Source organism: Zalophus californianus, chromosome 5 (genome assembly GCF_009762305.2).
Source record: "Zalophus californianus isolate mZalCal1 chromosome 5, mZalCal1.pri.v2, whole genome shotgun sequence".
Classification (NCBI taxonomy): Eukaryota; Metazoa; Chordata; class Mammalia; order Carnivora; family Otariidae; genus Zalophus; species Zalophus californianus.
In genome coordinates, this window is record NC_045599.1 from 5,034,114 (window position 1) to 5,056,426 (window position 22,313).

The 22,313-nt window shown below is 42.2% G+C and overlaps 1 protein-coding gene and 1 pseudogene across 3 annotated transcripts in view; both read right to left on the reverse strand.

The window, feature by feature from the left end:
- Positions 1 to 22,313, reverse strand: part of RNF130 (ring finger protein 130) — a 137,670-nt gene that overhangs the window by 50,556 nt on the left and 64,801 nt on the right. The gene's annotated exons all lie outside the window — the stretch shown is intronic.
- LOC113928939 lies at positions 134 to 2,717 on the reverse strand (annotated as a pseudogene).

Genomic DNA, 22,313 nt, shown 5'->3' on the forward strand with positions numbered 1-22,313 from the left:
TGGAATCTTGAAAATTTTGATATTCTGTGTTTTCATCTTCATTTAGTTCAAATGATTCATTTCCCTTTTATCTTTATCCCATGGCTTATTTAATAGTTTCTAAACATTTTAGAGTTTTCCCAAGATTTCTGTTATTGATTTCTGATTTTTTTTCCTTCATTTTGTTTTTATTATAGCATGTTTGCTTAATTTACAGCAAGCAGAAAATAAGCTGGGTCTTGTTTTGATCCAAACATTGATGTTTTAAAGGTTGTACACAATATTTGTTAAAAAGAACATATAAAAATACCTTTTTAGAAGCTTCTATAAGAAAGAAAATACAAAGTTTAACCCCACAACTTTCCTCTTTGCTAGAACTGCAAACTACTGCTACGGTTTTAAATAGACTTTTTGTTGTTTAAACTATACATCCAGGAAATCTAAAAAATTAAAGAAACGTGCATATAAATGATTGCATAGCAGAATATAAACATTAACTGCAAACAGTAAAGAAATGAAAGTTAGAAATACTATCAAATATACAAAGGTTCTAGAATCAATCCTTTAAACACATTCCACAAACAGTATTTAAAAACCATCTTTTGTTCTTTACAGGCAAGGCCTACTAAAACCAAAATTGAAAAAAAGTAATCCTCTAAAAGGAATCGTTTCCCCACAATATTTCTTACTTATACCTGCAAGCAAGCAATCTAAAAATTTTAAAGATGCTAGCTTTTATTCTGAAATGAGATTGGACATTTCCCTTTTATTGCTCCCCCCAAATGATCTCTCAGAGAAATGCCAGAAATTATAAATGGTTAGGGTCTTGTTTTCTTTTTTAGTCAGGTACTGCCAGGTACTATACATTGATAATCAAACTCGGAGATGTGACTCTTAATTAATTCTTTTTCCAAAATATTTTAAATTTCATGGCACCACAGAATCACCTAGAATTGGGAGTGTTCTCTTTCAACTTGCCTCACATGAAATAAGCTGAGGTGTGAAGAACAAGCCTCCTTCATAAAGTGGTAGGCAAATTTTGATACAAATGCACAGACCGAGCCCTACAAGCATCAAAATTCAGTTCTTTTACACTATGCATATGCATAAACAAAATCTACTTTGAAACAATTTACTTGCTGCTTTTTAACAGCAGTAAGAAAACTAAGCAATATGACCAACAATGCTCCTTAAAGTTGAGAGTAACTACATGAGAGCATTTTTTTCCCCCTTAAAATTATTTCTGCCATCATTGACCTGCTTAAATTTTAAGGTGAGTTCTTCTGATGTTTATATGTTCCAAATCTTCAAAGAAACCAGAAAAAAGCAGTGAAGGCTCCATGTTTCAGTCAAAAACTCAATCTTCCCCCAAATCCCACTTAACCCAGTTGGCATCATTCCCCAAGACAGTGGGGTTAACAAAAGAACTATTCCACACTCTGTTATAAATTAACTATTATCACGGGCCTAGACATCTTAACAAGACAAAAAGGTCCACCCTGAACCTAAATGTGTCTGATCAGTCAGTGTTGTACTGTGGCTACAACTTCACTTTTGTATCATTCTACCTTATTAGCAAGCTACATTTCTAGGTTAACAGTTCTACCAAATATGGATATGAAAGTTTATTTTTAATAAGACAATGTTGCAAATTATGGTCAACCAACATCTTTTCACCAATACTTCAAGCATAAAAAATGAGAATCTTTACAAAAATATACAGAGACACCACAAACTGGTAGCTGCCCATAACATTAAACAAACTGGACTCTTAAGAGTGGCTTCTCAATAGCATATCATTTTAATTATAACCATTTGCCTGGTACAGGGAAAACTGACAAGTGTTTTTTAAGCATCATTGCAACATTGTATTCCTGATAATTTAAGTAAACCAAACTATGAGTAAATGAATGATACATGCCTAAAAATATCAAGGTTTATACTATCAGTGGCCACTGGACTTAGAACTAGTCCAAGACCTTGATCTAGATTTTGACCTAGACCTAGATTGTGATCTTGACTGAGATTTGGATCTAGGTGGTTCTCTTTTCCTTGATTCCTTTTCATATCTTGAGCCAGACTTATGTGTTTTGGAATCTGTTTTAGAGGTGCCTCTAGTTTTGGTGTGAGATGCAGACCTAGAACAGTGATTTAGCCTTCATTTCTTTCTTGGGCTGGGACTTGGACTGTGATCTTGAATTGGATTTAGATCTTGAAAAAGATAGATTTTGGTGTTTGAATCTATCATTGTCGGAATGGCTTCTGCTACGCCGTGGTCTTCCAGCCAGTCTACTGTTTCTAGGACTGTAAGATCTTCTATAATTGTAATCAAAGGACCGGCTTCTTGATCTTCTTCTTTCATAACTCCGGCTTCTAGAACGTCTGTATCTGTCATAATCATCATAGCGTGAAGAGCTGTATACATTTCTCCCTTTCTTGGCTTTCATTTGACTTGGAGTCTTTCGATCCCCCTGTGCAAACTGTATTTCAATTTGGCGTCCACAAATCCACCTTCTGTCCAAATTATTTTAAGTGTCTTCGGCATCACGGACATCCTCAAATTGAACATAAGCAAATCCTCTTGGATGGCACGTATAGAAATCAAGTGGAACATACACATCAACTATAGGACCATAACGACCAAATTCTCTTCATAAATCTTCGGACCTGGTGTCGTCGGCCACGTTCCTTACGAACAGAGACGTGTTGGGGGGGGGGGGGCGCAGGTATCGGGACATAACGGCAATGTGAGTCTTGGCAGCGGTACTAACGGGCTCAGTAAACCGTCCGCGGATCCGGCGGTGGAGCCTCAAGACATTCAGCCAGACGGCTCCGCTACGAAACCCTGATTTCTGATTTTTTAAAAAAATTTTATTTATTTGAGAGCACGCACGCACACACAGCAGGGGGAGCAGCAGGCAGAGGGAGAGGGAGAAGGAGGCTACCCGCTGAGCAGAGAGCCTGATGAAGGGCTCGATCCCAGGACCCTGGGTGTATGACCCCAGCCGAAGGCAGATGCTCAACCTACTGACCCACCCAGGTACCCTTGATTTCTGATTTAATTCCAAGTGGTCAGAGAACATATTCTGTAGGACTCAAATCCTGTTAAATCCATTGAGACCTGTTTTATGGCTCAGAGTACATGTCAAAAGACTGGATGGAATGTTCTTTAAATGTCAATCAGGTCAAGTTAATTGATGATGTCTGTTTAAATCTTTTACATACTCACTGATTTTCTGTCCACTTATTCCTTTCAATTGTTGAGAAAGGGATACTGAAATCTTGGACTGTAGCTGTAGGGCTGTCTACTTCTCTCTGCAGCATCCCCTTAGTTTTCACTTCACATTATTTTGGAGCTTTCTTATTAGGAGCATAAATGTTTAGATGCCAGGTCTTCTTACCAATCGACCAATTTCTGATTAAGAAGTGATGCTCACCGACTGACTGAGTCACCCAGGAAGCCCCCTGAGAACAAGAACCGTTCTACTTTCTGTCTTTATGATTTTGACTACGTGAAGAACCTCATGTTAGTGGAGCCATCATGTATTTATCTTTCTGTGACTGGTTTATTTCACTTAGCGCATGTCTTCAAGGTCCATCAGTGTTGTAGTGTATTGCAGAGCTGTCTTCCTTTTTAAGGCTAATGTGTATGCACATGCTACATTCTGCTTATCCATTCGTCTGTCAGTGGACACCTGGGTTGCTTCCATGTATCAGCTACTGTGAATAAAACTGCTATCAACATGGGCGTGCAAATCTCTCTCTTCTTTCATTTCTTTGGGTATATCAAGAAGTGGAATGCTGGGTCTTGTGGTAATTCTACTTTTAATTTTTTTAGGAACCTCCATACTTCTTTCCATAGCAGTTGTACAATTTTACATTCCCACCAACAGTGCACAAGGCCTCAAATTTCCCTCTATTCTTGCCAACACTATTTTTTTTAGTTTTTATTTAAATTTCAGTTAGTTAGCATACAGTGTAATATTAGTTTTAGGTGTACAATATAGTGATTCAACACTTCCGTACATCACCCGGTGCTCATTGAGACAAATGCGCACCTTCCTCCCCATCACCTGTTTCCCCCACTCCCCCACCCACCTCCCCTCTGGCGACCAGCAGTGTGTTCTCTGTAGTTAAGAGTCTGTTTCTCGCACTTTTTTTTTGGATAGTAACCATCCTAATGCATATGACGTGGTCTCACTGTAGTTTTGATTTTCATTTCCCTAATGATTAGTGATGTGGAGCATCTTTTCCTGTGCTAATTGGCTATTCATAGGTCTTTGGAGAAATGTCTCTCCACATCCTTTGCCGTTTTTTTAAAAAATATGGGTTGTTTACCTGTTAAGCTGTAGTTCTTTATATATTTTGGCTGTTAACCCTTTATCAGAGACATGATTTGCAAATATTTTCTCTCATTCTGTGGGTTGCCTTTTCATTCTCTTGATTATGACCTTTGATGCACAGAAGGTTTTCATTTTCATGCAGTCCAATTTACCTATTTTTTTTTTTATTACTTGTGCTATTGGTGTCAGATCCAAGAAATCCCTGCTAAATCCAGGGTTATGAAGCTTTCTCCTTATGTTTTTTGTTCTAAGAGTCACAGTTTTAGCTCTTGAGTTGATGTCTCTGGTCCATTTTGAGTTAATGTTTGTGTAAGGGCCCAAGTTCATTTTCCGTCATGTGGATATCCAGTTTCCCCAGAACCATTTGTGGAAAAAAAGGTCCTTTCCCCACTGCATGGTCTTGGCACCCTTGTCAAAAATCATTTGACCATACATACAAGGCTTTATTTCTGGGTTCTCTACTCTATTCCACTGGCCTGTCGTCTTTATGCCCACACCACACAGTTTGGATTACTGCAGCTTTGTACTAAGTTACTAAATCAGGGAATGTGAGACTTCCAACTTAGTTCTTCTTATTCAAGATTGTTTTGGCTGTGCAGCTCAGAGAGTCAAATCACCATTTCACGCCGCGGGGCAGATGCAGGGAGAGCAGGGCTGGAAGAGTGCAGGTTGGGATGTATGATGTCTGAGGTCAAGCATTATGAGCACTGAGGCCCGGCTACTGGAGACGGCAAACACAGGTCATGGCGGCCTTGACCCGAGTCGCTCAGTGGAAAGACAGGAAGAAAAACCTGAGAGGAGGGGACTTTAACTGGGACAAGGCGGTGGGAGCAGGGTAATTTTTAAATCTTACCGACTTTCCTCAGGAAAAGGCCCAGACCAACTTGAACGAAGGCAGGTGGGAAGGGTGTCCCACAAACCCCAGACGACGAGGAGGTGGGGTCAGACGACCAACTGCAGCGTTACTCTAAACGGATGTAGACTCAGCAGCTGTGCGGAGGCGGGAAAGGGAAGAGCAAAGGGGTTCTGACAGTCCCAAGAGCCAGGGAACCCAGAAACCACCATAAAACACCTCCCCACACCCCGGAGAGAGAGACTGCTCACTGAACAGAAGCCTCGGCAGGTGACTCAGATACAACCAGTGACTTGGGGACATTTCTCGGCTCCACTCTACAGATAAGCAAACCAAACATAACGAGGGAGGGAAGATCAGATAATCCGGGGCGGCCCACTGCCCTGAGGATCTGAAACACCCACCACAACCCCCAAAAGGAAAGAGCCCTCCCTCCCTGAGGAAAATAAGACCTGGACTGAGCAAGGCAGGAATCCGGGGGACGGGGAGCGGTGGGGGGAGGAGGAGAGAGAAGCTTCTGACACTAGAGGAAACTCTTAAAACTTCAAGCTCATCTCTTCTGTTTGCCTTTTCTCAGGGATCCCTGCCCCTTGTTGTCTAGTTTCTTGACAACATGATTTCATGCATTTTTGCTGTTGTCTCTCCTTAACTGCTTCAGGCAGGAGAGTAAACCAAGTTCATTATCTGATGCTATTTTGGCCCAAAACAGAAGTCTCCACCATACTTTTTTAAAACGACATAAAATGACAAAACTGGGTTATTTGTCTAATAGAATGTCCCACATTCTAAATTTAGCTGCTTGTTTCCTCCTGGTGTCATTTTACTTGGTTCATTTCTTATGAAACAGCAGTTAGATTTAGGTTCACCTGCTTTGGTGAGAGTACGTCCTAGATGGTGCTGTGTACTTCCTAACACACTCCAACGTGAGGATGCAGTGTTCACCTTTCCTGCTCTCATGGACATCAAGCATGATCAGTAGATTCAGCTTTGTCAGCTCCATCCATCCATTATAAAGCTCCATGTCTTTCAGCTGATTTTAGCATCCACTGGTGATCACTGCCTAAGGCAGTCATTTCATGAACAGTTATAAAATAGTGATTTTCTAATTCTGTAATTCATCGATTACTTGGAATTTTATAAGAACTTCCCTTCACCAGCTGGTTGGTTACTATGCAATAATACAATGTGTACAGAAAACACAAGATGAATCATTAAGGGTCATTTTTTTTTTTTTTTTTAAGTAGGCTCCACACCCAGTGTGGAGCCCAATGTGGGGCCTGAACTCACGACCCTGAGATCAAGCCTGAGCTGAGATCAGAGTCAGATCCTTAACCGACGGAGGCCCCCCAGGAGCCCCAAGATGAATCGATTTTTAAACTTGGTTTTCTGAAGAGCAAGTTGGCTCTTTAACAGCGTCTGGTTTCCTTGGTGCTCCGAATATGGAGACTTCCGTTAAGAAGGAACCTGGGTCCTCTTGACATCACCTCAGCAGTCTTCAATCGCTTCCTTGTTTTCTGGTGTAACATTCACCTTCTACATTTGCTGCCCTAAACCTGGAATAATCCCTGGTTCCTTTGAGTGGGAAATGGCATTTAAAGATAACCCTCGAGCAGCCTGGGGGTGGAATGGAATGGGACAGAGATTCATTATTAAGGATGTAAAATGGTAATTTTGCCATTCCTTCTGCATTTAGTACCTAGAATTTTTCCATGAACAAGGGGTATTCTCTGTTACTGGGCTGTCATTACCACGGACAGAGGGGCTCTGTATTATTTTAGAAAAAGGAAAAGAAACCAGGCATTCACACTATTTCCAATTCAAAAATTATAGTGTTGTCACTTAATGTCTTTAATATTTTTTCTTACCATGAAAATCTTGGCTTTTTTTTTTTTTTTTTTTAACAAGCAGGGGGAGAGGCAGAGGGAGAGGGAGAAGCAGACTCCCCGCTGAGCAAGGAGCCCGATGCGGGACCCGATCCCAGGACCCCAGGACCACGACCTGAGCCGAAGGCAGACGCTCAACCATCTGAACCACACAGGCGCCCACAATTACTTATTTGCTTGATCCCACAATACACATCCAACAGTTTTAAATAACTAATGATAAGATTATTAAATGCAGATGACTTTTTTTTTTTAATCCTTAGACTACATTCTGGTAGGTATGTACTGTCCAAAAAAAATGCCCTAATTAACTCCTTCCTCCACGTGTGTATGCCACCATCTTGAAATATATTTAGGTTCATCTGTTTCTATTTATTTTCAATTTTGATGATTTCTTCTTTTTTTCTTTAAACCATCTAGAACAGTCACATGGCTTCAGAATCAAAGCTGTAAAACCAGGAATGAAATCTCACTTCCATCCCTAGGTTCCTCCACCCTGTTCTCTTTCTCCTCAAGTAAGAGAATTCTGCTTTATCCTTATATTGTTGCCTTCTGGAAATAAAAGCTCACACATGTAGTACGTGCATATGTACCACGTACCTCCACTTACATGGGTGTATTTTCACAGCCCCCTTTTTTCTTACAATAAACTAGTACATAGAACTGTTCTGTACAGGGGTGCCTGGGGGGCTCAGTCGGTTAAGCAGCGGACTCTTGGTTTCAGCTCAGGTCATGATCTCACCGTCATGAGATCAAGCCCCATGTCGGCTCAGTGCAGTCGGCTTCAGATTCTCTCTCCTGCTCCCTCTCCCTCCAGCTCATGTGCTCCCTCGCTCGCTCTCTCTCAAATCAATGAATAAAATCTTAAAAAAAACCCTACGGGCAGCAGACAGAGATCTTTAGGTTGTTCTTCTGTTCTACAGCTATGTACTACTCCAGTGCATTCAGAATCTTTCAGGGTGGAGAGTACTAGTTTGTTCGAGCAGACTCCCACTGATGGACATTTGGGTGGTTCAAGTCTTTTCACATTATAGAGAATATCAAGATGAACTGTACTGTATATATGTCTTTTTTCACTTTTGTAAGGCTACATTGCTACAAGCAAGGTTACTAAGACAAAGGATAAGCACAGATTCCAGTCACCGCCCCCCCCCCAAACTCTACCATTCTGCATTCTTATCATCAATGTATGAGAATGTTTGTTTTCCCACCACTTGGTCAAGCAGGAACGCTGTCAAATTTTAGAATTTTTCTTTTTGATCAATAAGAAACAGTATCTCAGTATAGTTTTTAAGTCACATTTAACTTATCAGTATGAACATCTTTTAATATTTTAAGTACCATTTGCATTTTTCTAAATGAACTATTATTTTATTTTTTTGCCCATTTTTTTCCTATCAGGTTTTTAGTCTTCTTTATATTCATTCTTTGCATGTAATATAAGTAAACATCGTAAATATCGTAAATATCTTTTTCTGGTTTGTCATTCATTCATCTTTGGTTTTCCTTTAAAAAATTAAAACATGAAGTCAGGGCGCCTGGGTGGCTCAGTCGTTAAGCATCTGCCTTCAGCTCAGGTCATGATCCCAGGGTCCTGGGATTGAGTCCCACATCGGGCTCCCTCCTTGGCGGGAAGCCTGCTCTCCCTCTCCCACTCCCGCTGCTTGTGTTCCTGCTCTCGCTGTCTCTGTCTCTGTCAAGGAAAAAAAAAAAAGGGTGCCTGGGTGGCTCAGTTGGTTGAGCGACTGCCTTCAGCTCAGGTCATGGTCCTGGAGTCCCAGGATCAAGTCCCGCATCGGGCTCCCTGCTCAGCGGGGAGTCTGCTTCTCCCTCTGACCTTCTTCCCTCTCATGCTCTCTCTCTACCATTCTCTCTCTCAATAAATAAATAAAAATCTTTGAAAAAAATTAAAACATGAAGTCAAATTTATCAGTCATTTTTTATTCTACTGTATTTTGAGCCATAATTCAAAGTTTTCCAGATTCTGTCATAAAGGAAAATTTAGTCGTTTTTTTTTTTTTTTTTTTAAAGATTTTATTTATTTATTTTACAGGGAGAGACACAGCGAGAGAGGGAACACAAGCAGGGGCAGAGGGAGAGGGAGAAGCAGGCTTCCTGCTGAGCAGGGAGCCCGATGCGGGGCTCGATCCCAGGACCCTGGGATCATGACCTGAGCTGAAGGCAGACGCTTAACGACTGAGCCACCCAGGCGCCCCTAGTCCACGTTTTCTTCTAACACTTGTAGTTTTACTGTTTATAAATAGATCTCTGATTCATCTGGAATTTATCCTGTTGTGCAATGTAATAGATCTAATTCTGTCTTTTTCCAGTTGTCCCATAACCATTTATTAAAAAGTTCATATTTCTCCACTGATTTGAGATGATGCTTTTTATTATATACTGTGCTTAAATTTCTACATGCAGTTGTGTTTATTTTTGGATTTTGCATTTTGTTCTATTGGTCTGTTTATTCATGGGCTGACTTTTAACATTCTTTTAAATAAGAGGCTTTATTATGTATTATAAAACCTGATGTGGCTAGCCACCCATCACTGCTCTTCTTTTTAAGTTCTTTTCTGATTATTCTTAATTACTTATTCTTCCATATGATTTTTATAATTACCTTATTTAACCCCAGAAAAATATGTAAAGGCAATTTTATTTGGTAAGTTAATTTGGACTGAGTTAAACTTATGAACGAACTTTGGGAGAACTGACATCTTCACTGCACTGAATGTTTATATTCAACAGGAACAAGGTATGTCAGGAGTATTTTGTAGTTTTCTTCATGTAGGTTTTATACAATATTTGTGAAGTTCAAACAAAGATTGAGCTACCCACCCATCCAGTTGTAAATGTTGCCTTCCATCCCATTATATCTTTTGATTTTTTTCTATACGTTGATTAAAAAAATTTTATTTTAAGGGCACCTGGGTGGCTCAGTCAGTTAAGCGTCTGCCTTCGGCTCAGGTCGTGATCTGAGGGTCCTGGGATTGAGCCCCATGTTGGGCTCCCTGCTCAGCGGGGAGTCTGCTTCTCCTTCTCCCCCTGCCCCTTCCCCCACTCGTGCTCGGTCTCTCAAATAAAATCCTTTAAAAAATTTATGAGAGAGAGAGAGAGAGAGCGCACACACGTGAGCGGGGGGAGGAGCAGAGGGAGAGGGACAAGCAGACCCCTGGCTGAGCATGGAGCCCAGGCAGGGATCAATCCCACGACCCCGAGATCACAACCCGAGCCAAAACCAACAAGAGTTTTGATGGCGAGGCGATGCTTCACCGCCTGAGCCACCCAGGCGCCCCTCTATATGTTAATTTTATATCCTGTTCCTTTATTAAGTCGTTTCCCTGTTTTAGTATGGTTCCACTGACCCTTTTGGGATTTTCAGATCAACATTCCTATCAACTGAAAATAGAGATACTTCTCCAAGCCGCATGCATCTTACTGCTTGCTCTTATTGAATTGCCTGGGTCAGTACCTGCAGCACGACATGAAATAGGGAGCTCTGCTTTGGCCTCACTGGAGAGGAAATGTCTTCACATTTACCTGTTAAGTAAGATGCGGGCCTCCAGGCTGTGTGTGTGCCGGGGTGTGCTACTGAATGCCTCGGGGCCAAGGTGCCCCAACCTGTGCTCCCTGATGCTCCTGAACAGGCTTCCCAATCAGCCTTTCATCCGCTGTTCTCAGATCTCTCTGCGGAGGCTTCTGCCCTCCCTTTCTGACTTCTGACTCTTAGGACCACCAGAACCACCCCTTTTCTTCCCTCGGCTACCTTCCTTGGACTGACAGTGCCGCTGCTGACGGCCCGGCCGAACCATGGCTTTTTCTGGAGTTCTCGGGGGCAGCCTGCAGCGTTGTATCATTAGAGATGCTGTCTGAGGACTTGTTCTTTTGTTATACTACCTGCTCTCTGAGTTTATTGTTTTAAAGGCATTTAGGGAAATTAAAAAAAAAAATACCCTACTGCTCCCATCTTGCTCAGCTCAGGATTCTGCTGAAGAACTGTAAACAGGAGTTCCCTGATGAGACTGGAGTTTTGAAGAACTGAGGCCTGGCCTCCTGCGAAAACGCTATGTGTACACAAGGAAGCGTAGCGGAGTGAGACCCGGTGGGGTCAAGGGCTTGAGAGAGAGAAGCAGGGCCTGGATCAGGCAGGTGGGGGCAGGGAAAGGGGCGAGGACAGAACCCAGGAAGATTTAGGAGGTAAAACTGGCAGAACCTAATGACTGACAGATGTGGGGGCATGACAACAGTGGGGAGTCAAGGGTGTCAGCTCTCTAGCTGGGCGCCTGGCTCTGTCGGAGTGGCACCACATCAGGGAATTTCAGAAAGAGAAAAGCAGGTGCTGGTGGGAGAAAGGGCTCAGCCGACAGCAAGCTAATATCAATACACACAGGGCATCTCATTAGAGAGTGCCCACAAATATTTGGATCTATCCCCCCTTCCACTTCTGAACTTCCCACATCTCCTGGGGCAAAAGGGAAAAAACCCATCTTTTCCCTGTATTTGATACGAATGTCACATATCTTTTTTTTTTTTTAAAGATTTTATTTATTTATTCATAAGAGAGAGAGAGAGAGAGAGGCAGGCTCCCTACTCAGCGGGGAGCCCGATGCGGGACTCGATCCCAGGACCCTGGTATCATGACCTGATCCGAAGGCAGACGCTTAACCATCTGAGCCACCCAGGCACATATCTTCATTGTAGTATTTTTCACTGGACTTGGCTTCTGTGTCATTTCTTCTTCTCAACCCTGCACCCAACGTTCCCAATCACTCTGTGACATGTATACCTCGGCCAGCCACGGTTTTGGTCTTTTACTTGAATCTGTCTAAAAGCCAATGCTTTTTTCCTCTTGCTTTTGAAACTATTTGTGTTCTGCTGACTTGCAAAATCTAAGATGAAGCACAAATTCCCTTTGCAAAGATCATTTTTCATCAAAGTCCCTTATTTATATCTGACCACCATGCCATTAAGTCACTGGTTTTCAAGCTGTGGCCTGTGGGGCTTAATAATAATATGAAATAATGATATTTACAGTAACTACGATTTATTCAGTACACAGCATGTGCTAGGTACTGTTCTATGCCTTTCACAGGTACTGACTCGTGCAATCCTCATAATCATTTTATGAGATAGGAACTACATTATTTCCATTTTACAGAAGAGGAAATTGAGGCACAGAAAGATTAAGTTGCCCAAATCCAAAACTGGTAGGCAGGTCCTATCCAGACTTCCCAAATCAGCCTGGAGAGGGGAGGTGTCTTGGGAATTTGCAGTTTTAAAGTGCCACCCCCACCAAAAAAAAAAAGGGGGGGCCCCCCCACAATTCCTTCGCATACTAAAGTTTGAGATTCACTGAACTATGTATACTCGTCCAGCCCTGGTTTCCAAAGCCTTTCCTGTAGCACTCCACCCACTCACTCACAGTCTCTGTACTTCTGTACTTCTGACTGTGCTCTATTCACTAGGCAGTAAAATTACTCAAGTCTCCACCTCGGGACATACAGAACCTTAGGATGGAGCGAAACCAGAGGGACGCATCACTCTGCAAAGGAGAAAACCCTAATCAGACGCAGCTGAGGTGACGTGTGTAAAGTGAGTACAAGTGCTGAGATCGGAGCCTCCCTTTTCCATTCTAAATGCTGCAGGGACTTCCCATTATTAAAAAAATATGAAGGGGTCACATGACCTTATTTCACTTTAAGGCACCGATAGTGCCAATGTGAACACTATTCTAGACGTGGATGCAGAGTACCGACAGGTTTTAAATTGGTAGAAGACAAGTCCTCTGGCTTCATCGAGCAAGAATAATCTGTTCAAAGCCAGCTGGTTCATAGCATATTGAGGCAGGTCACTGTAATGAGACTCAGCTCAGGTTTCTCTTTTTGGCCTTCCAAGTCTCCCACAGAGACAGAGCAGGGTTCTCTTCCAAACACTGGTGAAATCCAGGTGCTGGGAAGGTAATTTTCCCTGACTGAGACCACCTTGTCATCTGCAGCCTGCCAACCCCTCTCGTCACGACGACTTTTTGTCCCTTTCGTTTAAAAGAAGTCCCCTCAATGCCCTTCCAAAGTACCATGTGCCCTGACCCCTCCCCTCAGCCCTCTACATGACCTTGCTCTATTAATATCACTTTCCTTGGCTCTTCAGTATTTCCCTAAGAGCTCCTTCCCCCCAAGCCTCTCCCATCAGAAAAAAATCTTCTATCGCTCCACTGCTAAAAATCATCATTTCATGGCTCCTTCCTGCTTAGAGAATAAAGTCTAGATGCTTCAGTACATGATTCAGGCCCTTCATCTTCTCACGTGGGTGCGCGGCTTGCAGGCTCTGGTCTCCTCCCACGATTCCGTCCTCCCTTCCATCCCTCCGGGCTCTGTGGGAATGATCCCTTTCCCACTTTCCTCCTAGTCCTTGTTTGATGAAGTCTTACTCATCCTTTAAAATTCAGCTCAAATGTCACTACCTCTGCTGTGAAGTACCCTGACTCACCCAGAGTAACTTCACTCTGCCCCCGAAAGAGTAACTCACACCACACAGTATTTTGATTACACCTGTCTGCCTTCCTCATAAAATGTAAGCTCGTTCTTTAATTCACGGAAGCATTCACTGAGTCAGTGCGATGTGCCAGGCCGCATGCTAAAACCTGAGGAGGTAGAAAGAATGTCTCAGAAACACCCTGACCTCAACAACATATTTTATGCTAGAAAAAAAATCTTAAGCTCTTTATGTACGTATAACTTTTAGAAGCCATGTACTTCCTGTATACCGACAGTGGTATTTATTTATGTAAACTGATAATAGCAGAACATGAAAAAGAAGGTAACATTATTTGGGGTACATTAGAAAAATGATAAAGTAATATGTACATACTCAGCTCAAACATCTATTTTCTTTTTCCAGTTTTTCTGGAATTATTAATCCCCAATAGACATAATAAGCAAAATTCAATGTACAATCCAACAATGACAAAAGAAGTCTGCCTCTTTCAACTACATAATCTCTTCCTAGGGGAAAAATCTTTTTTGGGGGGGTGCCTGGGTGGCTCAGTCGGTTAAGTGGCTGCCTTCGGCTCAGGTCATGATCCCAGGGTCCTGGGATCGAGCCCCAAGTTGAGCTCCTTGCTCTGCGGGGAGCCTGCTTCTCCCTCTGCCTGCAGCTCCCCCTGCTTGTGCTCTCTCTCTCTCTCTCTCTCTCTCTGTGTCAAACAAATAAATAACAAATCTTAAAAAAAAAAAAAAGATTTTATTTATTTGTCAGAGAGAGAGAGAGGAGAGAATGAGCACAAGCAGGGGGAGTGGCAGAGGCAGAGGGAGAAGCAGACTCCCCGCTGAGCAAGGAGCCCAACGTGGGACTTGATCCCAGGATCCTGGAATCATGACCTGAGCTGAAAGCAGACACTTAACGACTGAGCCACCCAGGCGCCCCCTCTAGGAGAAAATTCTTGACAATATGCACAATATTCCTCCCCCCATTTTGGAAGGAAGACACCGAGCCCACCATATTTCAAAGACCAACTGTGTATAAGGCAAGTATTAGCCCTCCTCTGAAGGACATTCGGTATTCTTCCTCATTCTCACATGGGAAGTGTGCTCTCCAATTAGCAACCTTGTAAGAGAAAAACAGGCAATAAAAGCCTGCTTCATTTCAGTAACCTCAGGATATTTACAAAGTCCAAGAATAATGTATACATATTTTGGCAAGGAGCATTAACAAGTTTTAAATACCTTAGAAACTGTACGCATTTTCAGAGGGAGTTTTCATAAAAAGACATCGTCAACTCAGGTTTAGCCTGTGGAACTTCTTTTTTTATTGTTATGTTAATCACCATACATTACATCATTAGTTTTTGATGTAGTGTTCCATGATTCACTGTTTGTGCATAACACCCATTTCTCCATGCAGAACATGCCCTCTTTAATACCCGTCACCAGGCTCACCCATCCCCCCACCCCCCCTCCCCTCTAGAACCCTCAGTTTGTTTTTCAGAGTCCATCATCTCTCATGGTTCGTCTCCCCCTCCGACTTACTCCCCTCCATCCTTCCCCTCCTGCTATCTTCTTCTTCTTCTTTTTTTTCTTAACATATATTGCATTATTTGTTTCAGAAGTGGAACTTCTTTTTATCTGCCCTCTTATTCCTCAACAGTAAAACAAAAAATTACTGTTCTGTTTTGGGAATCAAACCTGATCACTTTAGGATTAAAGGTGCAACATGAACTATGAAAACGTTTAACCCGAGGCTCCCTTTCGATATAAACACACTGAACACATATCGTCTGGTGTGAAGGAACCATCACGGACTCACCAGGAGGCGACCCCCACGTCTGCCATCAGCCCTCCTCTGATCTACCTGTGCCCAAATGCTATATTTAGATGCATTCGGACGGTTTTTCAGGAAGAGCAGAAAACAGCCAAAGCATGAGGTCCTTTCTGCACATGTAAAATGGTGTAAACTGTGGACATTACGTTGTACTTAGAAAGTTATTTACGATATATGGCCCTCTTTAGTAGCATATTCTGTACCCAGCACTGCTTCCTGATGACCGTTTGTGGGAGAAAATGAGCCTCTCTCCTGAAACTCACTGTTTCTCCTTTGCCAATACTTCTGGTTTAAAATAGCCAAAGGTTTCAACCAGTCGAGTTGTTGCCACCTTCTTATTAAACTTTAATAAGCTAAGCTTTTTAAGCCACATAAAAATTTCATCAAGCGTTTCTCCACCTTCGGAAAAAAACGGAAGGAGGGAAAAAGGTCAGAACCTCACTTTCCGCTCCGGTAGCGTCTGGAGAAGGCTTTGGAAGGAGCGAGTGCCGGGAGGCCAGCCAGATGGCGGGGGCGCTGCCGCCTTCATCACACACACAGGCCCCATGCCGGCTGCTCATTCTGCTCATTCAAGCGCTGCCGCCGCCGAACGCCAGGCTCCTGGGACCAACCGTTCGCTCTTCTCCAAAAGTCCTTGGGATGTGCTCCATTCAACCCCCAAGGATGGGGTTTTCCCGTCAGGAACACCAGCTCAGAGCAACTCTTGATCATTTTACTCGCAGTGTTTCATAAGGGCGACATATTTAACACTAGTCTTTATTTAAAAAAAAAAAGGAATATAGCGTGCTCCATGTCAATATGGAGTTAATGACAGAAGGAAGAGATAAAAGAGTTGAATGAGGTCACTCGTCTCTGGGAGACAAGAACTAGGAAAAGACTGGGCCAGGACCCAAGCCTTGTGGTACTCTTTATTTTTAAGAATCATTTTCATGCAGGGGCGCTTGGGGGGCTCAGTCATCAAGCGTCTGCCTTCAGCTCAGGTCGTGGTCCGAAGGTCCTAGGATCGAGTCCCGCATGGGGCTCCCTGCTCGGCGGGAGGCCTGCTTTTCCCTCTCCCACTCCCCCTGCTTGTGTTCCCTCTCTCGCTGTCAAATAAATAAATAAAATCTTAAAAAAAGAAAAAAAAAGAATGTTCATGTGTTCTATCGGTGAAATATTTAAATTTAAAAATGAAAGCTATGTCACCGAAAGTGGGCTGTTAAAAACCACTCCAGTGCTGTGCTGTCCCTCAAGACACTCGAGAACTTGGGCTGACATCTATTTTCCTCCAACCTCATCAGTTAGGACTTCAGTGATAAATATACAAACGCCGTCATTTTGTTAGTGCTGGGGTGACTCTAGTCCTCAGTTCATCAAAACTCGATTTCATATCTATTCGCTTTGTCAAAAATCTCATAAAACTGGTGCCTTCTACTTGAAGGCTGTAAATGTGATTTTGCACATTATGTCTCATAATCTTTCTAGGAAAGGCATATTTCAGATCAGTTAACCCTTTCACCTAATACTCCTTTATTGCCTTCATCACCCAAGTCCATGTCCAAGTGCGGGAGATGCTCTGGGGACTGTCAGCTCTGACAGTGCAGGAGCCCCTCCTGCTCGGCCCTCCCCCTGGATCTTCTGAAAGGTGGAAGGACAAGGTAGGGTGCTCAGGGACCTTAAGACCAGAGGAACACAGGGTAGAGTACCTGCAGCTGTCCCACTCTAGCCAAACACTGATGGAAAAACTGCACTCCTGTTTCCACGCTGGTTTCAGTGGGGCCCAGTGGGAAGGTGACATTTCCACCCCACCTCCTTGCAGAAGCAAGCTCCATGCAGCGATCTCATTGGCATCTACAGAACACTCTGCCCAACAGCAGAATACAGATTTTTTCCCAACCATCCACAGAATATTCACCAGGACAGACTATATGCGAGCTAATAAAACCAACCTCAACACATCTAAAAGAACTGAAGTCATACAGAGTATTTCTCTGATGATAATGGAACCAAAAAAGAAATCAGTAACACTAAGATCACTGCAGAATCTCCAAACTACTGGAAAGTGAACAATACAGGGGTCAAAGAGGAAGTCTTAAAAGAAAAAAATTACATAAAACTGAACAAAATGGAAAATACAGGATATCAAAGTATATAGAACACAGTTAAAGTAGTCCTAAGAAATTTGTAACACTAGATGCTTACGTTAGAAAGAGGAAAGGTTTCAATTAAATAAATCTAAGTTCCTATCTTTAAAAATGAAATAAAAAAAAGCTGGTTCTTTGAAAAGTATCAGTAATATTGAGAAGTTTCTAGCAAGACTGACAAAAATAAAAAGAGAAGATATAAGTCCTTCAAATCAGAAACAAAGAGGGAATATCACCACAGACACTGCAGCCATTAAAAGACAACTTTGTTTGTAGACTTGACATCTAAAAAATGGGCCAATTCCTCAAAAACCACAAATTGCCAAAATTCAGTAAAGATGATATAGACAAATTGAACAGTCTTTTAACCATTAAAGAAATAATTTAACCCCTCCCCCAAAAAACCTACAGACTGGTATCTCTCATGAACTTAGACACAAAGATCCTCAACAAAATTAAGCAGCCAAATTCAGCAATGCACAAAAAATGACACACCACGATGAGGTGGGATTTATTACCCGCTTTAGAAAATCAAAGGATGCAATCCACCACATCAACAGGATAAAGAAAACAAACAAAAAAAATCGCATGATCATATCAACTGACACACAAAAGAACATGTGACAAAACGGAACACCCATTTGTGATTAAAGCTCTCAGCAAACTAGAAACACAGAGGAGCTTCGTCAAGTTGGTAATAAACGTCTTCAAAACCTGCTAAAACACACTTAACGATGAAAGACTGAATCCTTTCCTTTCCTCTAGGACTGGGTGCAGGCAAGGATGCCCACTCTCACCACTGTCGTTCAACAGTGCACTGAAGATTCTAGTCACTGCAAGTAAGGCAAAACAAACAAACAAGGCAAAAACAAGGGCAAGGGAGCCTGGAAAGGAAGTAAAACAGTCCCTATTTGCAGATAACATTATTGTCTGTACAGAAGATCCCAAGCAATCTACAGGAAGTGAGTTTACCAAGACTGCAGAGTAAAAAGTCAACACACACAACTGGGTCACGTTCTGATCTACTAACAATGAATATACGGAACCTGAAGAAGTTAAAAACACGTTTGCAGTCCATTTACCATTATACTACCATTTAAAGTCACTCCAAACAAAACGATATACTTCGGTATAAACTTAAAACATGTACAGAATCTATATGCTAAAAGCTACAAAATGCTGACGAAAGGAATAAAAAGGATAAGTGGAATAAGTGGAAAAACATTACAGGTTCGTGGACTGGAAGATTCAACACAGCAAATATATCAGTTCTCCCCCCAACTGATCTACGGTTTAATGTGTTCATACAGAAACCCCAGCAAGGTTCTGTGTGGTGTTTTGTTTTTGTTTTGTTCTTTTTTGGTAGAGACACAGACAAGCTTATTCTAAAATTTATATGGAAAGACTCTAGGACCTAGAACAGATAAAATAATCTTGAAAAATAAGAATGAAGTGGGAGGAACCACTCTACCCAAGAGTGAGGCTACAGTCATCACGGCACTATGGGATGGACAGGGGGGTGCACACACAGTTCAGTGGAATAGAACAGAAAAGCAGGCACAGATCCACATAAATGTGCCCAACCGAGTTTTGGCAAAGGTGCAGTATCAGGCATGAAATGAGAAAAAAAAAAGAACCTTAACCCAAATCTCTTACTTATACAAAAATTAACTCAAAATGGATCATTGAGTTCAATGTAAAATTAGGAAGAACTATAAAACTTCTAGAAAAAAAAGAGAAGGTCTTTGGAATCTAGGGCTAGGCAAAAAAGTTTTTAGACTTGCAGCAATAGCAAAATTGATAAATTAAACCTCATCAAAATTAAAAATGTTTGCTCTTCAAAAGGCCCCGTTAAGAGGTTGAAAAGACAAGATACAAACCGGGAGAAAATATCTGCCAACCACAATTCTGACAAAGGCTTGTATCTGGAATGTAGCAACACTCAAAATTCAACGGTAAAAAAAACCCCAAAACAACCCAGGTAGGAAATGGGCAAAAGCCACGAACGGACATTTCACCGAAGAGGATATACAGATGGCTAAGAAGCACATGAAAAGGTGTTCCCCATCAGCAGCCACAAGAGGAATGCAAATGAAAACCCCAGAAGAGATGTGACTACACACCTAAAATACAAAATAGTGACAACACATGCCATGCAGGATGCAGAGGAACTGGGTCAGGGATACGTATCTAGTGCAAATGTGTGATACTGCGGCCACTTGGGGGAAGGGTATGGCAGTTTCTTACAAAATTATGTATGTGTTTACCAGAATAACCCAGATATTTCACTCTTGAACATTTACCCAAGGCAAATGCAAACTCATGTTAACACAAACATCTGTAACAAATGTTCACAGCCAGGGCGCCTGGGTGGCTCAGTCGATAAGCGTCTGCCTTCGGCTCGGGTCATGATCCCAGGGTCCTGGGATCGAGCCCCGCATCGGGCTCCCTAATTGGCGGGAAGCCTGCTTCTCCCTCTCCCACTCCCCCTGCTTGTGTTCCCTCTCTCGCTGTGTCTCTGTCAAATAAACAAAATCTTTAAAAAAAAAAATGTTCACAGCCACTTTAAAATAGCCTAAACCTTCAAACAATTTGGTTCACCACACTGTGGTACACCCAAGCGACACAATTCTACCCGGCAGTAAAAACAAATAAGCTACCCACAACACAACAACTCAGAAGGCTCTCGAGGGAGTCACGTTAGGTGAAGACACACAAACTCTAAAGGTGAAGTACTGTAGGATTCCATTCAGACAGCATTCTTGAACGGATGAACTGCAGAGGTGGGGACAGGTCAGGGGCTGGGCGGGGGGAGGGGCTGGGATGAAAGAAGAACAGCATGAGGGATCCTGGTGGGGGACTGTTCTGTGTCTTGACTATGGCGGTGGTGACCTGACATTGCAGAGAACCATATACACACACATGAGTATGGGTTAAACTGGAAAAATCGGAGTAAGACAGTGGATGGTATCCATGTCAAGATCCTGGTTGAAATATTTACTATAGTTATGTAAGATTTTACCCCTGGGGGGAAATGCACGAAGGCTATCTGGGACCTATTATTTCTTACAAATGCATGTGAATCTACAGTTATCTCAAAATAAAAACTTTAACAAATGTAAAGGACCAGTGTTCCTAAAAAAATGCACATAACCTGGATCTGATGATGCAGGAACATCACATATCAGACAAACTCAAATACAAAACAAATGGCTCGGACTCTTCAAAAATGTCAATGCCATGAGACAGATTGAAAGAGACATAACAGGGGCACCTGGCCCGCTCGGGTCGGTAGAGCGCGTGACTCTCTTTCAAAGGGTTGTGAGTTCAAGCCCCATACTGGGTGCAGAGCTTACTTAAAAAAATAAAAAAAAAAAGGGACATGGCAACTGAATGCCACGTAACATCTGGATCAATCCAGGGTTTGCTTTGCTATATAGGACATTATTAAGACATTTTTTTTTTTTTAATTAAGTAGGCTCCATGCCCAACGTGGGGCCTAAACTCATAACCCTGACAACAAGAGTGTCATGCTCTGCTGGCTGAGCCAGCGCCCCTATGAGTAAGACAGTTTTACAGAACTCAGAATCTTAGATCTGTAGATCTGGTGTTGTACCAAGGTTAACTTCCTGATCTTGAAAATTGTACTGTGATTATGTAAGAAATGTTCTTGCTTTTTAAAAATACACATCGAGGTATTTAAAGGGTAAAGGGGCATCATATCTCAAATTGACTCTCAAATGGTTAAAAAAAGTATATATGCATAGAAAAGGAACTAGGGTAAAATGTTAACAGTTGAAGAATCTGGGGAAGGGAATACTTTATACTCTTCTCACAGCTTTTCTAAGTATGAAATTATAAATAATAAAAATTATCATAATAAAAAACTTTAAAAGTATACAGGATACTGCACAGAGCAGGGCACGTAAATGTGCAATAAATTACAGTTTTCAGATATTTTATACCTATTTTCAGATGAAGAAACAAACTGAGAAGTAAAATAAACTAAGAAAGACCACGGCAAACTGGTGATAAGGTCAGAATCTGAACTCGGATCTGTTCCATAGCAGTATCTGTGCTTTCACTGGAATGAGGAAGGCTGAAAATTTCAGCTCTCTCACAGGGAGTCTGGACAGCATTCCACGAAGACTGGCTTCAAACCACTCTCCAAGCAGCTCCCTTGCTAGTTTCCTAGGAGAGAAGCCTCTGACTGGGGCTGGGACCTCACACTTCCAACCGGGACCCTTGGGTGCACGTTTTGTCCAGAGGGCATCGAGCAAGCTAACAAATGGACAAGGTCACCGCCTGCAGGCCTTCCACTACAGGGTGGCATGCTGTCTTGTCCTTCCTGAGTCTGCAGTCACTGAGCTGAAACCCACTGAGCTCAGTTTGTGCTCACCAATGGAAGTTCTAGGACGACCAGATACCTCTCCTCTATGGGTCCTTCTCCACCTCACTGTCACCCCACGGCCAAGCTTAAATAGGGTTAGGTAATTTTTAATTGACTTATTTTTCTGAATAGATAACACACAGGGAATGAAAGTACATGAAGGCTCCCAGCTTCCCTTGCCACTGACAACCAGGGCTACCAGCTCAAAAATGCAACTCCATGATAGTTCTCCAAATTACTAGAGTTAGCCAGATCGTATCATGATACTAAGCTAACCATTTACCTAGGATATTCCGAGTGACCACTGTAAATTCCCCATTCAGGCATTTAAAAAAAATCCGGAAAATAACGTATGTAAATATGTTTTCAACATATGGACATGACTGAGGGTCATGACTTTTTTCTTAAGTGAAAAACTTTGTA